At 41.6% G+C, this 20475-nt stretch overlaps 1 long non-coding RNA gene across 1 annotated transcript; it reads right to left on the bottom strand.

The window, feature by feature from the left end:
• Positions 1 to 11544: 11544 nt before the first annotated feature.
• On the bottom strand, positions 11545 to 18918 carry LOC138923304 (uncharacterized). Its single transcript, XR_011436776.1, has 2 exons — positions 18600 to 18918; positions 11545 to 13345 (listed from the first exon to the last, which is right to left on the bottom strand). It is a non-coding gene; the product is annotated as an uncharacterized lncRNA (long non-coding RNA).
• Between the last annotated feature and the right edge of the window lie 1557 nt (positions 18919 to 20475).

Here is a 20475-nt window from a genome sequence, read left to right as displayed (position 1 = left end):
GCTTTGTGTTTTTCTGTGCTTCTGACCAGCAGCTATTCATTTGTGATATGAAACTCTTAAAATAAAATTCTTTTTATTTTAGCAAATTTTTGGTTTCAGGGAACCTAGCTGCAGGCAAAATTTCAGTCTTATACCTACATAATGCCTGAACTGTTGGCCAACTGAGGCGTTTCCTTGGAAAAATCAATACAAGCAAGTTCTTTGATGCTGTTTGGCCACACCAGTCGATTGGCCTTTTCACTTCCTAGCCAGTTGCTTTGGCCTTGCTTAGATGAAGCCCAAATTAATTTTGTTCTTGGTCACTTTTCATAAAATCTGAATCTGAAAGTTCAGACCTAACCACCTCACAAAATGGGCCGTCTTGTTCTTGACCTCATTAACAAAGGACTCTCCTTCCAGCTCACACCAACCTGGGGGAGGAAATAAGCCAGACAGCCCGAATGACGGCAGAGAGGGGTGAAGTAACCCCTCCTCGGGACAATGCCTTTTCCTGTGTCTGGAGGCTCCTCCTAGGCCCACACTGGTTTCTGTATCCGTTACTCTACCAGGATCCTCTTTCACATCAAAGTGTCCCTCCTTGGCCTTCACAAGTAGGGGCATAACCTTAGTTTTTACAGGAAGGAATTTTCATCCCAAAGGAAGGGAAAATCCATGTGTTTGGTCACTATAAAATTACACGCCACTTTCCTTGTTTTTCATTTTATAATCATGCACACCAACAGCGCCGGCAGGCCTCCAACTGCCATGGGCCAACCATGCAGCTCCTAGACTCCTGTAGTTCAAGTTGAGAGCACTAAAAAAATGAAAACTCCAGCCATTTGGTCTTTATTAATAATACTAAATGCGTGAGTTAGGAAAAGCTTTAGTGGATACGATTCTTTTCTACTTCAAAAGCACATGAAAGGGCGTAAGCTGGACAGATTTTAAGGAAGAGAGGTTGAAGAATCCATGCTTTCCATCTCAACTAGGCTCCTGGGACCCTCTTGGGAGGTCTGCGTTCAAATCCAGTCTTGAACTGCTACCTGTACTCGGCGACGGTGGGGTGACGCTTCCCCAAAGCTGTCGTTTGTGTCGTTATCCAAAGCACTTATTTAGTACCTGACATATCTTGCGTGTGGCAGATGTTTGAATAGGCCTGTCCCTGCCTTCCTGGGGCCTCTGGTCTAAAATGGTACAGGGATCCTTGGGGACATGAGGTAAATATCAGAACCTTGAAAGAGCACGTCCAATAGTATCTTTTTAAAATGTATAATAGCAGGAGGGAATAGAAAAATGAAGTTCAACAAAGTTTTAACTGGTGGGATATGCAGAAAAAACAGCTGGCTGACTTTGGGGCAGGACCCTTGGAACAATTATCACATTGTGAGGGTTGGAGGCATTGCTCAAAAGATAGCATAGGTTTCAAAAAGTGAACAAATACTATTGCACTCAAGAAAAACTCGTTGCACTCGAGAGCCCATGAAGGCACGATGCTTAAGCAACGTGCGAGGACGTGCGCTGTCCCAATGCACACAAACACACGCTGTGGTTTGGAGGCAGAGTTAATATGATTGTCAATCACTCTGGGACAGACCAGGACCTAGGCTTAGAGGCAGACAAGCACGATTCCTAACTGACCTTAAATAACCTCACGGCAGGCTTCCTTACCGTCCTTTTCTCCTTCGTACTCTGATGGAGAGGAAGAAATCAAGCCCTGTGGCTTATGAATTTCTTCTAGCAATTAGGAAAAGGTTTCTTCACCTTTTAAATACTTCAGACTTTACTCTTGGTCTAGGAAAAGCGACATGGAAAATGAATCAGCTCTTCCGTGAGGACTATATAATCATGCTATCAACAAAAGAAAAAAGGGAAGAGAAAAGAGAAAAAAGGAGTACAGGGCGGAAGGGATTAGACTCCTCTCTGCCAAAGGCACTGTTGTGTCCAAGAACCCGTGAGTAACACTGACCCTACACCCACAGAGGGAGGAGAGGCAATGGAAGACACCGGCAAGCAGCCCCATGCCCCCAGTGCTTTAAAACCATTATCCGTGCAATCCTCACAGTCGCTTGCCAGGAGGGTGTCAAGGATGCTCAGTTCATAGATGAGGAAACTGAAGCTCAGTGAGTTTAAGTAACTTGTCCCAAGTCACACAGCTCGTAAGTAGCAGAGCCAGGAGTTACATCCAGGACAGTCTGCTAGAGCTCAGGAATTCTCCCCTCTTCTCCACGCTGTGCTCAAAGCTTCAGAGAAAACTGTATGTCCGTAAGCCCCCGGCCTACTGGAGGACAAAGATTCCCCTAACAACTTCTGCCGTTTCAGCCTCTACAGGGATAATCAGAGTGTTTTTCAAAGATTGTTTCCCCAATTCCTTCACTCATCCAAACTCTTTACTATTTCGAGAATATTCTTACAATCGCAGCCATGGTTTATATTTGAAATAGAGTATATATTGCTATCTGGAGTGCTCTTGAGGGACGGTGCTATGTAAATCCTTACACTGTGATGAGTAAAACTTGAGATACTTACATGTAGACAAAATATTGCAAAATAAAATAATATTTAAAGAGATGTGCATTTATTTTTGTCATTCTGATGTAAAACCATGCTATATCCTGACTATTTATAAAGTTACTTCCTTAAATGTTTTCTATTTTTTCCCCATCCTGTCATTCTTATTCCCCTGGTAATCTCTATCTGAGGAAGAGGAAGCAAGCAGTTGTCCCACCTGTGCTTACTAATGATAGCGTCAGGCCTGGGGACGCTGTCGGAGTGCAGACTCTCTCCCAAGCAGCTGACCCTACCTTTGCCTTAGAACTGGCAACACTTTAAATTCAAATATCTTCACGACAGTCCATTTCATTTTATGTGGCACACCAGAGGAGTGAGGTGGTTTGGGTGTGTTTGGTTTGGGGCTTTTTCTTCCTTTCCATTTTGGGTAGAAGGTTGTGCTTCAGAAAAGTATGTTCAGTTGGCCTATACCGTTGGAAAACTTTCCTGGGTTGTTCTACCCGTTATGCCACAAGGCTGAACCCAGCAGATAGCAGCTCCCAGAAAAAGCAGGGCATTCTGTCTCTGCGACTGAGTTCATTTTTGGATTCTCTTTTGAGTCTGCCAATAAGTTCCAGATGTGACACGTTGGTTTTTCAGATGCAAGTTACCTGTCCACGGGGAGCCACCAGTTTGGGCCACCCACAATGACAGATGGCAGTGACTTTGGTCACTGATTATGCTGGCTGGATTCAACTCAGTTTAGAAGAGAAAGAAACCATAATACTCTTTAACAATTTCCTTTGCTCCACCCTGTCATTCTACTAAAGAAAAGAAAATTTGAAAAGTCAAGACTCCAACACCACATGTGCCACATTAACATCTGGACAAGGGCTTGAGGGAATCTCCCTGGAAACAGAAAAGAAAAGGACAAAGTCCTCTCGTTAATTTTTGCTCCCTCACTCTGCAGGGCAGCATGGCCGCGAGGGGTGGATTGGGGTGGAGCTCCTGGTTTGTGAGAATAGCCAGCAGCAGCTTGGCTGGTTGGTCATACAAATTAAAACTAATTTGCATTCATCTAAAACAATTGGTAAAACAAGGTGCCTATTATAAACACAAAAGCATCGCTGACAGGCTATAAACGTAAAATTTTAATATACGTGACTTTTTTCATGAAAAAATGTCTGCAAAAAGTTTCTGTGTTCCGATTGAGGTTCCTTCTGAGAAAAGCAATAAACTGAGGTATCTTAAAGCATCGCGTCCCATCAGGTCCGCCGCCTATGGGAGGGCCGACTCAGACCGGCCAAAGTGCCACAGAACACTTAAAATGTGCTTTTCTTAAATTCTTCAGCGAAAAAGGACATTAGGACACTTTTACATCCATTAGTGCTTTTTTTCAGAATTCCCTGTTTTCTGTTTGGAAAATAACTTCATATTAATATAGTGAAATTAACTAGTTCCACAGGCTTTGAAATCAACGAACCAAGTTCAAATACAATATTGACCTTTGGCAAACGAGTCAGCATCTCGAAGCCTCAGTTTCCTTCCTTGTGGGATAGAGCGCCCATTTTACAGCTGGGAGAATTCAGCGAGATCATGTGTAACTAGCACCTCACACAGCTCCTGTTGGATGGTAAGTGCTCAGTAATTGTCAGATATGAATATGATCATAGCGACTCCCTCTTCTATTCTGAAAGCTTCCACTCCTGCCCACTGTTCCTGTCACTCACATTCTGACTCCTGACCTATGGGTTTTGTGGGCAGCAGAGCGGATGGTCAAGAGTGTGGACTCTGGCCCTTTGACCTAGGGCAAGTACTTCACCTCTCTGTGCTTCACTCTTCTCACCTTTAAAATAGGGATGATAGGGGCTGGCACGGTGGCGCAGTGGTTAAGTGTGCACGTTCCACCTCGATGGCCCGGGGTTCACTGGGTCGGATCCTGGGTGCGGACATGGCACCGCTTGGACACTATGCTGTGGTAGGTGTCCCACATATAAAGTAGAGGAAGATGGGCATGGACGTTAGCTCAGGGCCAGTCTTCCTCAGAAAAAAAGAGGAGGATTGGCAGCAGATGTTAGCTCAGTGCTAATCTTCCTCAAAAAAAGAAGAAAAAAGAAAATAGGGAATGATAGTATTACCAATTCCTAAAGTTATTGTGAGGACTAAATAAGATAATACATGTCAAGTACAAAAACAATGCCCAGCTGTAGTCGCTCCTAGTAAGTATTAGCCATTATTATTATTAATGCCTATTAATACGATGGAATCATTACCTCCTTGAGTCAAGCACTGGATTGTAATGTCCATATAGTCTGCTTTCATCTTCGCTGTATCCCCAAGCACTCAGTAGGTTATCTGGCACAGAGTGGGGCCTCAGTAAATATTGACCGTAAGCATCTCTTGTGTGGACTATGAAGTGGCTGTAACAGCGCTCTTGGCCTGTGGTGCCTCCCTCAGATCTATCCTAACTGGTAACCCAGGTCTGTCCCAATCCTGTCCTACCTGCCTGTTCCATTGACTCCCCCACTGCTCCCTAAACATGCTCAGTCTCCAGCGAACACTGCTGATTGCCTCCACCAGGCGTGAACGGCAGGGCGGTGGGCCTCAGCCCGGCCATAGGGGGTGAATCGTTATTCCTTTACACGGTCATGGTGTTCTCATTCCTCCTGCCATTGACGGATGGAGGGATGGGCATACAATGGAATTTTGACCAATTAGATGTGAAAGCAAGTCTGTGGGGGAGGAGAGAAGTATCTGAGAAGGATTTTCCTCGGTGATAAAGATAGACGGGAAGAAACAGTCTCTCTCCTCCCACTGGATATTGCGGCATTTGCGTAGAGCCATCTCACATCCACGAGGGTCACTAAGACCAAGCACTGAGGGTGATTGGTGACGCACTGATGTGCTGAATTAGTCAACCCCACACCACCCTAGCTATAGAACTCTCGTTGTACAGGAGAAAACATATATATTGGATGTGGGCTTTTCTGTTACTTGCAGCCCTAGGTAGCTTAACAGATATGAAAGGAATCCTCCCCCTCAAAAAAGGCCAAGATACTGGCCCAGTGGTGTAGCGGTTAAGTTCACACGCTCCGCTCCGGCAGTCCGGGGTTCGCAGGTTTGGATCCGGGACATGGACATGGCACCTCTTGTCCAGCCACACTGTGGTGGCCTCTCACATGAAATAGAGGAAGACTGGCACAGATGTTAGCTCAGCCACAATCTTACTCAGCAAAAAGAGGAAGATTGGCAACAGGTACTAGCTCAGGGCTAATCTTCCTCACAAAAAACAAGAAGGCCAAGCTATAATACCCCCAAAAGTACACATATCATAAATATACAGCTCATTGGGTTTTCACAAACTAAATATACCATGTAACCAGCATTGAAATAAAAATTCAGCTTCATTAATATCTCAATAAAGAAATAAAAATTAAAATGTTTTTTACCTAACAAATCAGCAAAGATAAAAGATTAATATTCTTTTTCTTAACTTGGATGTTGAAATAGTGTATCCTCTTAAACTCTTGGTGAGAGTATAATTTGGCACCAGGTATCAAAATTTTAAACGTTTGCCTTTTGACCCGGCAATTTAACTTCTAGGAATTCATCTTAAGGAAATAACCAAACAGGGGTGCAAAGAGGCATATAAATCTTCACTGCTGGTGTTTCCCAGGAGGTATTTGCAAATAATCCAGGTAGCCATGAAGAGAATTGGTGAAATAAATTTTTGTGTATCTTTAAAAAGATGAGATCTTTATGAATTGACAAGGAAAGCTCCCCGTGATACGCTGTTTAATAAAATCAGCACATTGTCAAATCCTAAGTATAGCATGAGCCATTTTACATTCAGTGTGTAAGGATAACACTGGTTTTCTCCTGGCGGTAAAGGCATGCACAACACCTGCTTTGATACCAGGGTGGTGTTTTACTTTGTGAATCAATAGGCACGTGTCACCAGGTCCCTCAGAAGGCCAGCTGAAAGAACTGAGAGCAAATACTCTGCAGGGTGCTGATGGACCACCCCAAAAAGCAGCCTCCTTCTCCTGACTCCTGCCAGCATGGGGTAAGGCAGTGCTTCTCACCGGGTTGTCCCTGTACCACTGGCTAGATATAGACCTGTTCTAGGTAGGACACTGGGTTTTCATAGCAACCACAAAGAATTCACTGTAAAGATTACAACCAATTATATTAATGGAAACGTCTATATTCTTATAACTTACCATGAAAGAAACAATTTTAAAATTCCGGTAAGAATTCCAACTATATGACATTCTGGAAAAGGCACAACTATGGAGATCGGTGGTTGCTGGAGGTTAGGGTGGAGGGAGGCGTGACTAGATGGAGGACACTTGCTGTGGCAGGCGTCCCACATATAAAGTAGAGGAAGGTGGGCACGGATGTTAGCTCAGGGCCAGTCTTCCTCAGCAAAAAGAGGAGGATTGGCACCTATGTTAGCTCAGGGCTAATCTTCCTCAAAAAAAAAAAGATATACTTTTTTAGCAACTTGCAAGTATGCAATACAGTATTCTTAACTAGAGTCACCATGCTGCACGTTACATCCACAGGACTTATTTATTTCATAACTGGAAGGTGCAGCTTTTGACAAGCTTCACCTATTTAACCCCCGACCCCTACCCCCAGACTCCAACTCTGGCAACCACCAATCTGTTCTCTTATCTATGAGTTTGGGTTTTTTGTTTTTATCTTAGATTCCACATATAAGTGAGATCATACACTTTTTGTCCCCCTCCGTCTGACTTATTTCACTTAACATAATTCCCTCAAGTTCCCCCCATGTTGTTACAAAAGCAGGATTTCCTTTATGGCTAAATAATGTTCCATTGTATATATATACCACATCTTTATCCTTTCATCCATCAATGGATACTTAGGTCGTTTCTGTGTCTTGGCTATTGTAAGTAAGCTGCCACGAACACGGAGGTGCAGACATCTTTTAAAGTGAGTGTTTTCATTTCCTTTGGATAAATACCCAGACGTGGAATTGCTGGATCATATGGTAGTTCTATTTTTAATTTTTTGAGGAACCTCCATTCTGTTTTCCATAGTGACTGCACCAATTTACGTTCCCACCGACAGTGCACAAGGGTTCTCTTTTCTCCACATCCTCACCAGCACTTGTTATTTCTTGTCTTTTTGAGAACAGCCATTCTAACAGCTGAGGTGATATCTCATTGTGGCTTTGATTTGCATTTTCCTATTGATTAGTGATGTTGAGCATCTTTTCATGAACCTGTTGGCCATCTGTGTATGTCTTCTTTGGGGAAGCATCTGTTCACTTTTTTATTGAATTGCTTTTTTGCTACTGAGTTGAATGTGTTCTTTATATATTTTGGATATTAACCCATTAAAGTCTATTTTTAAAAAATTCCCATAAGCATAAAAATGTTCTTTTTGTGAAACGGGGTCATTTATTTCTCTCATTGTGAGAAAAATTGACTGGTGTGAGCTGAAATTGGAAAGGTTCAAACTACTGGCTTATTACAGCCTGTTTCTGAATGCCCACTGACCACAGCAGCCTAAACAACACCTTATCTAGAACATATCTGCCCGAGGATGTTTTGTACTTAGAGGTAAGTTTTCACCCAAAGCATTGCAGGCATACATGAAATCAAATAGAGATGGTTTCAATCACTTTCAGTGCTTAAAATATTTATAGTCCCTTCTATAGCCAAAGGCAGCCAGACTAATTATTTACCAAGCAAGTGGAAATGATGTCCCCAGGGATATGGCAGAACTGATACATCAATTGGGAGAAAGATTGGCAGTTAGCTGGAGTTTAGAGAATCTCAAAAGCATCTTGGAGTGGCTCTATTTTAGCCTCACATAAGAACTTGACCATCACGCTATAAATGACACATTTGCTCCTTAAAAGATCAAACGGTGCTGGGACGCCTCTGTGGCTAGTCCTCACGTTGCTTTTCTGAGCATCTCTAATGAGCTGCAGTGAAAGAAATCTACACTCTCTGGGGCTAGAAGGTCCCAAAATGGAAAGGCTCTCTAGATTCCAGGAGAGAGATTTAATGGAGGTTGGAGATTATTGAGGCTCCACAAAGGGCTTTAAATTTCCCAGCCAAAAAGCTTTTTATTGGTAACAACAGTGATTTTATGGGTTTTGCTAGTTAGAAGACCAACTAAGGCTTACTTTAAGATTTTTCAGACAACACAGTAACAGCTAGACTTGCAAATGATGCTTTCTCTCATCTCACCCCTCCAAAAACAACAACAGTAATGGTTTGATTATATTCTTCTTGAGTTTTTTCTGTGCATATAGATATACATATATTGATATTGGCTATGTATTGAGTTATGACATTACAATGTTTTGGTCATTCTTAGCTCTTCTTGAAATATTCACTTAATGACAGAGAGGTTTGGAGATGTGGTGTAAAGCCCAAAAGCCTGGACTGAGTTTGCCCCATGTTGAGATTTCCGATTCCACCTCTCATCAGTAATGCTAACGTCTCCTAAACACTGCCGGCTGTTTTATAAGTTTGAACAACCTAACCTGTGAACATTTTGCAAGCCAGAAACCTAGAAGTTATCCTTAACAACATCCTCTGCCTCACTGTGTCCCATGCCAACTACGTCCAGCCAACCTCATCTTCCCTATACACGTCTCTCCATGTTCAATGTCACTGCTTGATCCAAGCCACCAAAATCTCCCATCTGAACTGCTGTGGTCGCCTCCTTGGGATCTTGCCTCCTCTAACCCCTTCTCCACAAAAGAGCTAAAGTGATCTTTTCAAAACATAAATCTAACCCTAACACTCACTTACCAAGGGCTCTGTGTCACACGTACAAAGAGGTCCTTGCACGACGCTGCCATCGGTCCTTGCATAATAGCTCTTTGCCTCCCTGTCCAGCCTCAGCCACTCTCCCCTCATTCCTCAGGCTCCAGCCCTCTGGCTTTCAGTTACTGCGGTGCCCTGCTCACTACTGGTTCAGATATATGACCCTGCTGTTCTCTCTGCTTGGAATCTTCTTCCTGATCCCTCCCTACTCCATCTAGTTGACTCCTATTCAGTCTTCAGATCTCAGCTCAAACACGGCTTTGTCAAGATAATTTTTCACTGTACGTCTGTGTGATTGTTTGGTTAACGCCTCTGCTGCCCGCTCGACTGTAGGCTGCACGCAGGAAGGTCTGTTTTAGTACCTGGTTTCTCTAGAAACTAACAAAGTGCCTGCCACATGGCGGGAACTGGAATATTTGCTGAGTCAATTTACACCCCAGTGAAGAATTTTAATTTGCTAACAATTAAAGGACCAGCACCAGTGAAGCTGCTGGACAGAGTTCCGGCTGGGGAAATACTGACCGTGTCCTCCGGTAAAAGAGCTGGAAAGTAGATTTCTCTCCACTTCTGAGAACTCTCATGCACCAAACCTCTGGCTCCAGGCTGTGCTCTGCTCAGCTGGGCCATGCCTGGATGGGCATACGGACAGCAGTATTGATTCCTACTTTTTCAAGATGAAAAGATGACTTTTCAAAGGTTTTTAAAATTAATTAACTTTTTAAAAGCTAATTGAGTTGGGGGGCCAGCCCAGTGGTGCAGCGGTTAAGTTTGCACGTTCCGCTTCTTTGGCCCAGGGTTTGTGGTTCGGATCCCGGGTGCGGACATATGTACGGCTTGTCAAGCCATGCTGTAGCAGCCGTCTCACATATAAAGTAGAGGAAGATGGGCATGATGTTGGCTCAGGGCTAATCTTCCTCAAAGAAAAAAAAAAGAAAATCTTTAGACAAAAAAAAGGCAAATTGAGTTGGGGAAATAAACCAAATCCATCAATGATTACTTTTCCATCCTTTGGTGCCCTCTATTGACAGTAAACTCAATTGCAGTGAAATTATACCAGGTTATTATCCAGGAAGGAGAGCTATGAGGAGGGTATTTGCGGGTCTTTCTACAGAGTCTGGGTGAATTTACAGTCTTTGTGAAAAACCGACTACTCTTTCACTGAAAGTGGTGTTCACGGGTTCACGCATCCAAACTTTTTTGCCACCTCTTTAGGTATCTGCATCCAGCCAATGTTAGAACTCAGAGCAAAATTGTGGTAGAATTTCCAGTTTTCAAATAGCAGTAAGAAAGAATCATCTTTGCCTGTGCAGAAAATACACTCTACACAGAGCAGCAGATTATCTTTTTGTTTTTCCTGCCTGGGCAAAAAGCAGACCTATACTGGAAACAACAAAGCAAATATTAAAATATAACACTTATTTAACTTTTACTTTATTTATTTCAATTACTTTTTACATTAAATACAATTTTTAATTTTAATTAATTTTATTTTTTCCAAATAATTTTAGTTCCAAAATAACTGGAACTAAATCTCATTGGAGTTCCAAAATAATTGGAACTAAACCATCTCATAGAAAAATGGATGAATCAGGAAAAAAGAATATATCAATTTTATACATGATTTTACTCAGAAGCACAGTTGTTGGGTTAGAAACAATTTTTTTAAAAGCATTGAATATTGAAGCAAATAAAAATATAAAAAACTACCTGAGATAAATTAATTATATCTGCTTGGTTTTCAGTTTTTAGAAGGAGACGCATATAGAACAGAACCCAAGAACCTGAAGGTCAGCCACTTTAAATTTTTCAATGGTCAGCCAAGAGAACTCTCCCATTTTTCCCCTATGAAGTAGTCAGTGAAGATAAATGAAAGAATGATGACCCTCTGTATTACAATCTACAGTTTGTTCTTGCATATCTGAAGTACATTTGGATGCTGAGGCAGTATCGGGAAAGCTGGGGCCAGAAGACTCCCCAGAAAGAGCACAGACAGCCAAGTCAGCCAGACCTGTATCATCTTGAGTCTGCCATTTTCTTGTGGTTTGACTTTCTGCCAATACTTTAACTCCTCTCATTCTTAGTTTCCTCATCTGTAAACTGGAGAGAGTAACATGGAGATAGCTGTTGTAGGATTAGGTGAAACAACCTATGTCGAGTGTCTGGCACAACGCTATCCAACAGAAATATAACGAAGCCACACTTGCACGTCACTTTAAATTTTCTAGCAGCCACTCTAAAAGCAGTAAAAAGAAAGAAATTACTGTCATTTTAATATTATATTTTATTTAACCCAATATATCCCAAACATTATCACTTCAACATGTAATCAATATAAAACATGATTGAAGAGATATTTGACACATCTTTTTCATGACAGCTCTTCGAAATCCAGTGCTTACTTTTACCAGCACATCTCAATTCAGACACTAAATTTTCAATGATTAACGTGAATGTGGTTCCACCAAAGAAATAAGTTTGTCTTTAACGGGAAAATATTTTACACTGCTTCAGCTTTTAAAGTTAAGTAAAATTTGAAACTCAGTACCTCCCTCTCTCTTGCCGCGTTTCAAGTGCTCCCCATCCCTGCGAGGCTGGCAGCTAACTGCAAGAGATAATTTTATGTGTCAGCTTGACTGGCCACTGGGTGCCTAGATTAAGCACTGTTTCTGGGCGTGTCGGTGAAAGCGAGCCTGGGTGAGACTCACATTTGAATCAGTGCTCTCAGTAAAGCACACTACCCTCCTAAGCTGGGTGCAGTGGGGGTGGACATCGTCCAATCTGTCGAGGGCCGGAATAGAGCAAAAGACAGAGGAAGGAGAAATTTGCCTCCTTTTTCCAGCTTTACTGCTGAGTTGGGACGTCTTACGGGATTGACACCATCAGCTCCCCTGGCTGTCAGATCCTGGAACTAGGACAGAATTACACCACCAGCTTTGCTGGGTCTCCGGCTTCCAGAATAGATAGATAGATAGAGAGAGAGAGAGAGAGAGATATTCTGTTTCTCTGGAGAACTCTAACATACTACCATATTGGACAGCGCAGGTCTAGCACATTTCCAGCCTGTAGCAGCTTCTGGTAAATGCTAAGTCATCTCTATTCTGGCTCTGCCACCAACTCAGTGACCTTGACCAAATCACTGCCCTCTCTGGACCTTACTTTCCTCATCTGTAAAATAAGGGTGTTGAACTGTGTGATCTTTGAGATTCCTCCTACTCCATAGTTTTATGTTTCTAAATCCTCCCCTCCACTCCTTGGACTCACCCAATTTCCAGAAAGGAAAGCAGAAACTCTGTGGATCCCTACACTATCAATTCTGTTCTACAAACTTCCATGGAGCATCAACTGTGTGTGGAGACCTGAAGACACACAGATAAATACGTTACCGGCCCTGCCCTCCAGGAGCTCACAGTGGAATGAGATAATGCCCTGTAACGCATACAGGATGAGCTGTGTTCAACCTATGAACAGTTGCTGTGGTAACACACTGGACAGTGCAAGAGTTCCACAGAGTTCACAAAATGATTGTTTTAACTTAGCAAATTTAGTGAAAAATCAGTTAAGCCATGTGTTTGGCACCACCCAAACAAAATAACCATTTATTGGATTTTTTCCCCTTTTGAATCTATGCCCTAGGTTTCACTTGGGCATAGCCTACATGTATGAGAATACAAATGGTGCTAAAACACATATGTCCTTTTCTGAAAGATGCTTTATCAGGTCTCTCAGGTCTAGGAGCTGTGTCCTGATCTGCTCATCATGGACTCTCCTGAGAACAGCAAGTCCTCTTGCCAACGTTGCTGAGCAGACACCAGCGTCCGAGTTGAAAGTCTGTGTAAAGCAATTTCCAGCTGAGGCCAAGCATGTAGAGCCCCTGCTGGCTGATTCAGTCGTATCTCTCTCAGATCATCTGGTCTAAATGCTGCCCGTGGTCCACACGATAATCCATTTCAACCTCAGCTGCTGAGATCTACGATTTACCGCTTCCACTTCAACTCTGCAAATTGGAGCCCATGCTGGTTCCAGTGCTCATGGTGGCTGCAGACTTGTCCCTCCAAATTCCTGCACTGAAGGACAAAGAGCTAGCCATAAATTTCACTGAACCTCAGTATACAAAGCTATTGAGCATTTCTTAGGACTCTGAAGCATTTATCTCTGCCCCACATAGAAGCTATTCTCTGTAATGAAGTGAGAAAACATCTCAAAAGAAAGCATTTGATGATCTAGCTGGTAAAAACATAGAAATGATTAAAACAGAGGCAAAGAATCCACATGTTATTACCTTAATGATTAAAACATGCAGCTCATTAATTTAATCTGACAGTGGGCCCTTTTGTGGGCCGACAACTCATATGTAACGTCTTACTCCAGCTGGAGAGATTTGTCCCACGCCAAGCCTGGCTCCCCATTTCTCTTGTGACTGAGAAGCCATCAGTACAATCCAAAATGATTAAAGCTGTGGAGATTGAGTTGCCGACAAAGAACTTCAGACCGGATCAGGGACGGGAAAATAAAACTCCAACCAAGCACAGAACTCAAGGGACTTACGATCAAAACATTCAAGTTTTTTCAAAAAGCTGGAAAATACAACTTTCTAGTTTACAACATGTTAGAAAAAAACTGACATAATCTGTTAATGCACTCATACTTTTTTTGTGGGAGGAGTTCCTCCAGGGACCCCAAAAGAGAACCCTTAAAATCATTTATGTATTGTACACAAAACGTCAGAAGTATAAGGAAACTAAAGAAACAGAGATTCCTGGGTCCAGCCTTCCTTGTCCATAACTAGTCATTGTATTACTCTGGATAAATTTTGAACGTGAATATGGGGATAATAATTAGCAAAATAGCACGTAAAATATTTAATCACAAAACACAACAGACCAGCAAAATTAACATCCCACAAGAATTAAAGAAAAATAAAAGAAAAAAAATTCTCGAAATGCCCTCCATATACCTAACCCATGAAAAAGAAATTTTTCTCATTATAACTATTCCTTTGCACAAAACAAAAACAAAAGATTTGAACCTCCACTATCCCCCAAAAAGCAAAGAAAGTCTTTTCTATTGCTAACACGCTGCATCTAACTTTTAAAATCCATCTTAAAACACTTCTCAGTCACCAGACTTGAGCCTTATTCTTTTTCTTCTTAAGTTATGACAAGGGCCAGCTCCGTGGCCAAGTGGTTAGAGTTCCGTGTGCTCCGCTTTGGCAGCCTGGGTTCAAGGGTTCAGATCCTAGGTGCAGACCCACTCCACTCACTAGCCATGTTGTGGAGGCATCCTACATAAAAAAAAAGAGGAAGATTGGCACAGATGTTAGCTCAGGGCTAATCTTCCTCACCAAAAAAAAAAAAAAAAAAAGTTATGACTAATGTATTAAAACAAACTGTGCTGTAGGTGATGCTAGGTTAGCCCACAGAGGAGATTCCCACTCCTTCTATTATACCTCTTCTCTCACACTCTATCACTCTCACAAGACCCTGTTGATCTAGCTCACGGTATAGAAGCCCAGTTGAGTGAGGCACATTTCTTAGGATACTTCTTGGTGCTTCCTAAAAGTGAAAGTGTTTTACGTTGATATAGATCCTATTTTAATCAGATCGAAATCTCATTCTGATATTCTGCTAGACAGTCAGTTCTTTCAATGATTTCAATAGACAATCATGACAAATGCTATATGAATTTTCCCCACTTGACTATACTTAGGTTCTTCTTAAGTCAAAATAAGCTTATCTTCAGTAATAAAAATACTCAAAGAAAAACTCTGAAATGGACTGTGTCTAAAGCAACCCCCTCTGCCTGTGTGTTGGCACAAGAGGCGTATTGCCTGCAAAGACAAAGAGAGTAGCAAAGCGGCGATGCCATAATTATCAGTTTTTTATTTGTATGGAGGGGGCCTATTTCTGGTTGATATTTCCTCTGACTTGGTGGAGTTGACGATAGGACACTGATGCTTAAGAGTAATGTTTAAGGCAAAATCTTGGAATTTTAGATGAATTCTTTCATTTAAATTCCTCTTTGTGACCTGCTGTTTAACAGGCTTTACAGTGCATTTATTATATCAGGCTTCAGTATTAGAACTTTTAGTTGGGGGTTAGCAGAAATAGTTCAGCTAATGAAAATAATGATTTTTTCATGCTGGACTACATGGTGATTTAAAGCATTTCAATTAAACAAACTGTCTCATTAGAGCTCCTTGATGATGTGGTTCGGTTTGCTTTGATATGGTCCGAAATCCCACGGATGCTATTGGGATGCGCTCTCACTAGCACAGGAACGTGCTAAAGAGGGTTCCCATAGGCCGAGCATCTTGGAGTGCTCCAACGACCTACTTTAAAAACGTTTGAAGCCATTTTGTGGTGTGGACCCAGAACAAATTACCCTTGCTTAATAGGTAGCTTCCAATTCATGTTCCAAAGGCATCCAAGTTCTACCATGAGATTTATTGTTTAAATTCCAGTTCTTTCTCCTATCTTAATTTCATTGGAAAGCACATTTTTTCATAATGTACTTTTCCTGTTACTACTTGGCTTTCCACGGGATAGTCCAAGAATGAATTTACAACAAAGAATTCATTGTTTTATATCATATTTCCTATCATTTTTTCCCAAAAGATTCTAAGCTCACTTCGACCTAGGAAATAAAAGGTTAAGTATGTAGAGAAACTAAATTGGTGAAAGTATCATTGAGACACTCTTAAGATAAATTAAATATTGATACTTTAGGTTGAATATTCAAATGCCTTCAAATAAGCTGAAGGTTTAAAAAGATAAGAAATTCTGTTAATTTTACTGTGGTTGAAAACAGGTAAAAAAATGAACTTTCATGTTCTTAACATAAGCAAGAAGTGAGACTTGGAAACTTTTTATGTCACCAAAACAACTAGCTTCTTGAATTTAAATGCCTGTTAATTTAGTTTAAATATCAGCAAACCAGTTGTTGGACAGGATAACAAATACCATAGGATCAATGTACTGAATTTTCAACCTGTTCTTTTGGTATCATGTGCTGCGGCAAGAGGAAAAGGATAGATTTTGAGTCCCAATTCAAATTCAAGTTAACGTGTAAAAGTGATGCAGTTTTATTTATTCAGGCCTGCTAATAATCCCACTATCTTTTGTCTTGAGTGCAAAAACCATTTCTTTATTAGTTAGGGCAAAAATGCCAGCTGCTATGACAGACTCCAGGATCTCAGCGGCTTCACACAATCAAAGTTTCTCTCTCACACACAAGGTTCATCCTGTGGCTTCAAAATAACAAGGGTCTCAGAGTCCTCTCTTGGGTCGTATAGTCAGAGGGTGGACAGCAGAGAGAGTATGCAGAGCATTGCAGGAGTTTCGTGGGAGGGGAGCCCGGGGGGAAAGTAATGTCCTTCGCTTCTGCCCACATTTCCCTTGTCAGAACTCAGTTGCTTGGTCACAACTAAGCACAGTGGAGACTGGACAATGTAGGCTGGCTGTCTTCCCAGAAGGGAGGATTTTGGTGAACACACAGCAATCTTGCCATAAATCTCTACAGCCTCAGCAGAAACTTACTAAAAGGAACATAATCTCACCATTGCTCTTGTAACAAGAGAGATTATCATTTGGTATTAAATTGAATAGTAAATATAAAGTCCACATAGTAACAAAATACTCTTCTAACTAAAAGGTATTAAGTAACTACTAACCATCTAGATAACATGATGTTTAATCATCTTTGTCTCAGGTAGCTCTTCAAGGCACATGGGTTCAGGTTTTTCTATGCAATTCTCTGAATCTCTCAGTTGTGAAAGTACTTTTGTTTTCCACTCACCTGGCTGTCAAAAATGGCAGACGTAGTATTTTTTTTTTTTTTTTTTAGGAACATTAGCCCTGAGCTAACACCTGCCACCAATCCTCCTCTTTTTGCTGAGGAAGACTGGCCCTGAGCTAACATCTGTGCCCATCTTCCTCCACTTAATATGTGGGACGCCTGCCACAGCATGGCCTGACAAGCAGCATGTAGGTCAACACCTGGGATCCAAACCGATAAACCCTGGGCCTTGGAAGGGGAACATCAGAACTCAACCGCTGCACCGCTGGGCTGGCCCCTAAGCTATGTATTTTTGAAAGCTTGAACCTACACAAAGCCTCAACAGAACATCCAAATGGTCTCTCAACTGATACTTCATTCGGTTTAAGCTCCTGCCAGAGGTCTGATTTCAGGAGTCCTTGTTAATTACCAAACTTTCTGAAGCGAAAGGAAATCCATCTATTGTATAACTAGACTCCAGAGCAAAACTTAAGCAGAAAATTGAAGCAAATACCCAAGAAATTCAGGCAAAACCTCGCAGCTTGATTTGTATCTTCTTTTAAATATCACAACCCCAGAGCAAGACAGCAAATAATTGATAGGCAACGTAGAGAAGAGTAACTGACAGGAGTGAAACCCTGCAGGGACTGACCTAGAAAGAGAGATGAAAGGAGCTGAGAGAGACTGGTTGCCCCATCTTAGCACAGTCCTAAGAGGTAGATATTTCTGAGATCTGGCCCTGTCTAATCCCTCGGTGACTTCAAACATACTGCTCAACGATTCTATTTTAGTAACTCTCACTTTTCCAAATGGGGATAGTATGAAATGGGTTCCATTTCCTCTCTGGGCTGAGCTGCAGTCAAAAGGCATCTGTCTAGTTTGTTTCTTCCTTAGGAGGCAACCCTCCGCTGAAGCCTTCCCGGGAAGATTCCTTCGGGACCAAATGACACTTACTGAACCTCACTGGCCTTAGTTTTCTCATGCAGCTTTTTTTTTTTTTTTTTTTTTGAGGAAGACTGGCCCTGAGCTAACATCCGTGCTCATCTTCCTCTATTTTATATGTGGGACACCTGCCACAGCATGCCGTGCCAAGCAGTGTGTAGGTGCGTGGTCTTAGTTTTCTCTTCTACAAAATGTGAGTTAAAAACACCTGCGTCGTGAGTTTGGATGAAGATAAGTTAAATGTATAAAGTCACTTAACAAAGGGCCTTACAAATAAAAAGAACTCAAGAAATGGTAGCTTTTATTATCTTAAAAAGATGATTTATACCAGCTGTCAATGACTTTCTCTCTGCGTTACCTAACAACCCTTCAAGCTGATAAAATATTTTTTGAAGCCTAAAACTCTCTATATTTAATTTAATCCTAATTCCATTCCTTTTAGGCTGTATTTTAGAGACTTATACAGTATCTTCTATGTGGTTTTATACAGTTTTAATTATTTGTTCTGAAAACTGAGGATTCAGAGAAAGGGTAACATTGAAACAGCTGGTGCCGCCTGGACCAAGAGCTCAGGAGGGTTTTCGGGAAGAGTTCTTCACTCACCACAGTGGCAGGGCCAGTGTGCGGCAGCTCCAACATTCAGCGGACCGCCAATTACACATCTGCATCTACTAATGAACATCCACATCTGCTGAGAGATCAGCAAACTCTCCCACAGAGCCCGGACTTTTCCACAAACTTCTCAGAAGTACTCCGGACGGTCCCTGCTGATCCGTCGGCCACTACTAATCTGTTTCCACTCACGGGATGTCGTGTAGAGTGAAGCATATTTTAAATGGGAAGGAAGCCATGAAGAAGAACAATTGGATTTTGACTTCTTATTTTGGTTTTCTGTGTCTAGAGACCAAAAAAAAAAAAAAACCTAAACAAAGCAAAACATGATTAAAGCCAATTCTTGATCCTCTGTGATAATGGAGAGTATGGCATAGCACGAACAAATCAAATTAACAAATCTCCAAAGCTTATATTAGGGATGAAGAGTTAAAAGAAAATGATGTCTAAATATAAAACATCATAGGAACACAGGAAGCTTAAGTTTCATTTGAAAATGAATAGAAAAAATCCATGGTAGGCAACCATGGGCAAACCTCCTCTTTCGTCAGAGCTGTTGACAAGTAACTAAGTCTGCAGATTTTATTTTCACCTCCCTGGCCCTTCACTGTGTGTAGACTAGTAGATGGGGTAATATAGCAAGAGGCGAGAAGGAACAGAGACAACTGAGCTGGGAAACCAGACATGTTGATCGGTTCTTGAATAATCCACATCTGCAAGACCACGAAATGTTTGGTGATTAACATATAAAAACAGTCTCAGTGTTAAGAAGAGAGAAAAGATTAAGTAGCAGTATGGAAAGCCTACAGGAAAAAGCTAAAAATATTTCAAAAGAAAAATCTATGAACTAGGAAAAAAATGTATCTCCATATGCAATTTTGTTTAGCTCTTGGGTAAAAGACAAGACCGTCTATGTCGACTCAGGGTACAGATGCTATCTGTCGGGCCACGACCACTGACAGAAGCAGAATAGCATAGCATGGACAGACTCCAGAGCCAGACTCTCTGGTTTGAACACCAGTTCTGCAACTTTCCAGCTTTGTGAACTTGGACAAGTTGCACAACTTCTCGGTGCCCCAGTTCTCTTCTCTGTGAAGTGGGGGTGATGACACCACCCACCTTAAAATGTTCTGAAGAGGTTTAAATGAGTTAATGACATCTAGAACAGTTTTTGACACATAATAGATATCATACTTGAGTATTTGCTGTTGTTCTTAATTGTTACAATTTGTTAAAGATCAAACCTCAAAGGAATAATAGATACTTTTTAAAAATAGTCCGATGCATTACTGAGTTTTATCATGTGTTTATTTTTAGACATTTTAGAGAGTGTACTGGTTTTCTATTGTTGCTGTAACAGGTTTCCACAAATTTGGTGGTTTAAACGACACAAAGTGCTGGAAGTCAGAAGTCTGCAATGAGTCTCCCTGTGCTAAAGTCAAGATGTTGGCAGGGCCCCCCTTTCTGGGGCTTTAGGGAAAAATCTGATTTCCTGCCTTTTCAGTTTCTAGAGGCTGCCTGCATTCCTGGGCTGGCGGCTCCCTTCCATGGTCAAAGCCAGCAACATCCACTCAAGTCTTTCTCACATTACATCACTCTGACACTGACTCCTCTACCTCCTTCTTCCACATTTCAAGGCCTTTGTGATTACACTGGACCCATCCTGATGATTTATGATGATCTCCCTATTTTAAACTCAGCTGATTAGAAACATTAATTCCATCTGCAACCATAATTCTCTTTGCCAGGTAAAAAAGCAAAATCACAGGTCCAAGATTTAGGGTGTAGACATTTTGGGGGGGCCCACAGCTCTGCCTAGCACAGTGAGGAATAGCAATCTTAAACACTAGAATGAGTTATACAGTCC

Source organism: Equus caballus, chromosome 2, assembly GCF_041296265.1.
Source record: "Equus caballus isolate H_3958 breed thoroughbred chromosome 2, TB-T2T, whole genome shotgun sequence".
NCBI lineage: Eukaryota > Metazoa > Chordata > Mammalia > Perissodactyla > Equidae > Equus > Equus caballus.
This window is presented reverse-complemented; position numbering and strand designations above follow the sequence as displayed.